Raw genomic sequence first — 6,000 nt, forward strand, 5'->3', positions numbered from 1 at the left:
AAAATCACCTCATTCTCGATTTTAATGTTCGACTCGACCATTTAGAACTTTGCTTATTTTAGATATGTTGTTGTTGGTCGAGTGTTGGAGTTACAAGTCCCATATAGTTGTGTTACGGTTGCGGTTTGAAGTAGAAAAGAAAGTAGCTGTTTATTTAAAACGTGTCGTCTAAGGTGAGGGACACCTCTTGCTTTGTTCATAGATTTCTTGGAACTAATAATAATTTTTTTTTGATTTAGTTAGATAATGACAGCTGCTAAATTTAGAAACTCACTATAGTTGTTAAGTGTTTCCATGGTAGTAGACTCGTGTCATGGACAAAGAAGATGCTATTAAAGAAGGTGCAGTCAATCATCCTATTGCTGAGGAGGCAAATGAACCCATTCTTAATAATGAACCCGTGAAAAATAAAGTTTCTAGCGAGAGGAATTAGGGAATTACACCAGATGCATCGCAGGGTGCAAATACCGTGAATGCTTGTATAAATGAACAGGAAAGGAAAATCTCTACAGATACTTCTATTTCACATTCCAGTGCTGTGAAGAGTAAGGTTGATACAAATAACCAGGGAAGGAAAATTCTTTTGTTGAAAGCACACCAAGTTCTTCACTTACTAATAAAGATGAAACTGATCAAGTTCTCACCCCAAGGAAACTGAAATCATTAAACAGTGAACAAAAACGCTTTGAAGTAGAAATGTCTGGTTTGAATAAAAAGAAGACTTATTGTGTGAAAGTGGATGCTGACGTAGACTGATCATGTAGCTTTTTTGTCCGCATGGCGTGCTTGGTGTCATTCTGTTAGAGAGGGGTATTTTTGATCCAAAAATTTAATAAAAAATATTTTTTAATCAAAAAACTAACGAAAGATATATTTACTTCATTTTAAATAGTTCAGAAATATTTTTGACCCTTTTCTGATTATTTTATTTATTTAAAAGTATCCTTACCAAGAGAAAAATGAATGACATGTATAGAACAGAGGGGAGAGGGGTGTTGGTAGTTTTGTTCTGAAAAAGTATTTTGAGGATTAAAAAGATATTATATCCTTTTGTTAAATTAAAAGCGTTTATAAGGGGAAATAAGTTATATAGGAGTTACCAACATATAACGTAACATTCCGGATAATATTTATGGCGTGTCCTTCATCCCATATCAAAGGCTTACAAGCTTAGGTTTGAAAATTTTATTAGTACCTAGTGTGTTCAAAAATATTTAATTTAAATTTCAATTTGGTAAAAAAAGTTATATTCTTATTGCCTTTTTAAACTGTGTTTAATATTTATGAAATAAGATTATCAAGTTATGATATTTTTGTGTATGTATTTATTTTAAAAGAGTTTTAAAATTTATGGATTATTTTAAAGTAAATGTCAAGTCTTAACTAAGTACAAAAATCATTGTTACTATTATATTGGGTGATATTTATCCAAGTAAAGTTTCCACTATTTGTAGTATATCCTAAAGATATAATTTTACTAGAACTGATAGATAGATGATATTATGTGTATATATATACTATCCTTATAGGAGTACTCCACCGCCCCATGTGACCCCCTATGTATGTTTAATTTAATTTTTCTCTAGAAATTAGGTAAGTAATGAAGTAGCTTTTGTATACTAATTGTTCCACCGCCAACTACTCTTTAGCATATATATATGGCATACATATAACTAGTGGTGGTATTCTTTATCAAATATAAAAATTGTAAACTGGAGCATATATATATATATATATATATGTAAACTGGAGCATATATATATATATATATTGCATACAGTACACTGAAGAAAATATTGTGAAAAAAAATTACTTAAATGTCACACTTGATTTCTAAAAGGGAATTGTGTCATCACCAAGAAAGTCATATTTGAATTTGAGGTATGTTAAAGGTTTTTTTTATTTATTTTTGGAATGATTTCATAAGATGCGTGATTTTTTTGAGTCTAGCGTGCTATTGAAAAGAGTCGTTATTAGATATTTCTAAATTATTGTTGGCATGATTTTTGGTAAATAACTTTTATCTGCTGATGTCTATCGCAGGTAAGTTTAAAAGGTAAGAATTACCAACTAACCATTATCAAGTCATTATATTGATTTTGAGCCGAATAGAGTCATTTTAAGATTTAATTTCCCATCAATTATACTTTTATTTGTTAGTAAGTCATGAGAGTCCTTACTGTTGATGAAAATAGTTATTATAAAATTTGAGAGTTTGTGGATCGAAGATAATTTCATGTGGATGGTATATGTAACCTTGCTGGTGTGTCGTACCCTTAGTATAAGACCAAAACTTACCGCTACAATTTTTTTGTGGTGTAATTTTTACTCGTACAAAGTTGCTTCTTAATTATTTTGACATTTATTACTAGAGGGCAACATCCTCGCATCCAAAAAAAGGGGTGAGATTGATGTCTTCACTATCGTATTTATTGGATTTTCACTTTGGTTGGATTGATCATGTATTACGGTTTTGGTACAGTGGAGGCACAGTCATCTACGTACTATTATTGGTGGGGTTTCTATCTATCGTAATTATGTGTCACATGATTGATTTCTTGTTAGACACTATGGTGGACTTATTGACCGGCATTACGATTTACTTATTTTTATTATGGATCCCTGGTTAGCTGAAATTGTTGTGATGGTATGATTTGTCTATTAGTTTCCCACATGCATTTTATGCCTTAGACACTAGGATTGGCTGATGCCTACAATACATGCATTATATGCCCTTAGGCTAGGGATCGGGGTGCATGTACGCCTAAATTCCACCTCATGTGTTACATTGCAATCCTTATGGTTGTGAAATATAACTCTAAATTCTTATTATTAGTTGTTTGTAGGGTATATGGGGGCTTAGTAAGAAGTTGGTGATATAAGAATCGGGCACAGGTAGAATTGGTTGGTAGATATCAACAGTAGGTTGTCCTGTTATAGTTGTGACAGTTGTATGAGCTAAAGTATGGACAGGTAAGATTGTTGAGGCTACAATTTGCTTGGCTCTTATTGTTTATTTTTGCATTGCTTCCTTGTTATAGTATGTGATTTTGGTTAGTCGAAACTTGTTGAGCCTACGAGGTTGGATAAATTGTGGGTTGGTTAGATATTAACACTAGCATTACCACTTATATCAATGTATACTAACGTCTTAAAAGGAAGATTGAATGGTGGTAGTTGTACTGGTAAAAAATTATGAATATGTTTGTAGAGGCCATTACCTTCTTCTCATGGTACAATTCTTGATTTCAAGATTTTGAATCGAGTGTACTATTATTAAGGGACATCTTGTAGAACTTCTAGATTATATTGTTCACACTCATTTGAAATAGTTATCCCTTGTTGAGAGCTCATGTTAATATGGATGTAGTGCGTAGTTTGAAAGTAAAACAATAGAGAATCTCCAGTCATAAGAATAGTTCATACTCAATAAAACATTGATAGGGAAAATATTGGGGGTTTAGGTATGTCATAAGTTGTGTGTAAGTAACTTCAACACGTTGTGAAATTATATAGGGTTTAGTAAACCTAGCATATCTCAGTGGGTAGTATCCATTCTAAGTACAAAAATATATTTTGGAAAGATAACATGCAGCTCTACTACTTATATTGATATATCAAAAACTGATTTTGTTGTTATGGCCCTAAATAGTGGACACATTCCCTAGTTTAAAAACCCTCTATGTGCTATAGTTAGTATGTTAATGATGTCTTCTTGTACAAAATGTATTTTTTGGTGATTCTGGTCTTTTTGCAAGACCAAGACATTTACCTACTACTTTCAGGAAGACCGTAAATCTTAATTCTCCCGTTCGCCCATTCAAAACTAAGTTTTAACACTTGACAATGGGGTTGTCTGGGTTTAGTGTTTCGAAAACTTAGTGTAATTTGCACAAATTAGTCTTACTCTTGGCCCTAACCTTGATTCATATAAACATGTTGGAATTATTGGAAATTCAAGAGTATTTAATTTGTGCGTTAAGGTTGTATATACTCGTTTATAATTTGAGGAAGTTGAAATAATTGTTTGGGTTACGATTTGAACTCTTCAAGTTATGATTGGGTGGCTTATGTGTAAAAAGACCAAGGTTTGCAAATAAATTTGAACTTGTACTCTTGTCACCAACTTGTGTATAATAAATGCTCATTCTATCATTAGCTCCAATTGTCTATTTGATTGTATACTTTATTTGGTTCACACAATAATATGTTCCTTTAATTTGATATCACTTTTATCGTGTTAGAATAATGTTGACCTTATGGATTCCTTGTTGGCTTAATCATACAATTGTGTATCCTTACTTGAAATGTGCAATTGTTCCTTATTAGAATTTGTCCATGTAACTCAATAATTCTCAAGCTCATGTACCCTTTTATTTCTTATCGTCTAGTAAACATTTATTATAAAGTTTGAACCTCTTAATTTGAGAAGCTATGAGTCTCTATTGGAAAAATACATTTGAAAAGTTTAAAAGGGTTTTAAATGAACTATGTGCTAAATAGAACTATTTGCTCTCTTTTTATATTCCTTAATCGACTATTTGTACACTTCCTAAAGTCCTTATTTCCCACACGTCCTCATGGCTTACTTGTGTATGTTCAATGAGTCCTACAAGTTCCTAAGTATCACATTGAAGTCTCTTTTACTTCCTATCATTATTGTTGCCTCGAGTATTTTATTCATATATCTGCATCACATGTCTATGGTTCCTAGTTCCAAGAGCTCAAACGAATTATGACCACCAAAGTAACGATCTCAAAAGTTAAATAAGCTAAGTAATACAAATCTGTATTTATGGATGGTAGACCTAGGGGTTTTGATACCTGGCATAGGGTCAATCCTAATTAATGTATTTATGGGTGGTAGCCTAAGGGGTTTTGATACCTAGAACAGGGCCGATCCTAGTTGATGGGTTTATGGGTGGCAGCCCAAGGGGTTTTAATACCTAGCATAGGGTCGATCCTGGTTGATGTGTTTATGGATGGCAGCTCAGGTATTACAATACCTAGCATGGTCTGATCCCAATTGATGTATTTATGATACGGGTGTACCAAGCTATCCAACAAGTTCTACAAGTTGTCCAACAAGTTCACGACCATTCACACGTAGCCAAGCTCGAGAGTTACAAAAACTCCAAGCTATGTTCATGAAAATGTCCGTGTGTGAGTTTGTACTTGAGCCTTCCAATGGATTAAATGTTTTTAAGTGTGAAAAGTAGTCTTGAAGTGTAATAAACTTACACTCCAAGGCCACCCCTTGGCAAGGGTAGGATGGTCATTTGTTATCTCCCTTTGTGGACTAATATAAATAGATAGTGTTAGGGTTATTTTGGGGTTAGTTCATTCATGATATTTTGAGAACACAAGACTTGTAATAATTTGAACTTCTCTCTTTGATTGGAGAAGCTCAAAATCGAAATTCCCAATTGGAGTGACACTTGGGTTGAATCTTGGCTAGAAACTAGGATCTTGAGGTCATTAAGTTCTTCTTGGTCCAAGTAAGAGTTTGGTAATAATATTCTTTAGTCTTAGGGTCCTTTCATGTTGTTAGGGTTCTTAGATTCTATAATATTGTATGTCAAGTTATTATCTTTAATTTGTAATCTTGTTGTTTGTGTAGTAGTGTAAACACTTAATTTTTTTACCAAACCTAAGTGTTTTTGCCATTTTAGTGTTCAATTTCGTTTTAGGGTCTAAATTAGATATTTTAAATTTATCTTATTTTTACTAAATTTATTTTAAAAATTTTGAAAAAACTACAAAAATAGAGTAACATTTTAAATAAGTTTTAACTTTTATTTTTTAGTTTTTATTTGTTTATTTATTTATTTTTAGAAAAAGAAAGAAAAAAAAAAGAAATTTTTCTAAATTATATTTGTTTCTTCTTTCAATTTTTAATAAAGAATGTTGTGATATTAATATTTCTTAACCATATTCCTAAGACTAGGTAGTTAACTTATCTTGTATTTTGTTAGTTTTAAAATAGATTTTATTATTTTT

General features: G+C 31.9%; 1 pseudogene; it reads right to left on the bottom strand.

The window, feature by feature from the left end:
* Positions 1–6,000, bottom strand: part of LOC107844208 — a 34,097-nt pseudogene that overhangs the window by 11,136 nt on the left and 16,961 nt on the right.

This window comes from Capsicum annuum, chromosome 10, assembly GCF_002878395.1.
Source record: "Capsicum annuum cultivar UCD-10X-F1 chromosome 10, UCD10Xv1.1, whole genome shotgun sequence".
Lineage (NCBI taxonomy): Eukaryota > Viridiplantae > Streptophyta > Magnoliopsida > Solanales > Solanaceae > Capsicum > Capsicum annuum.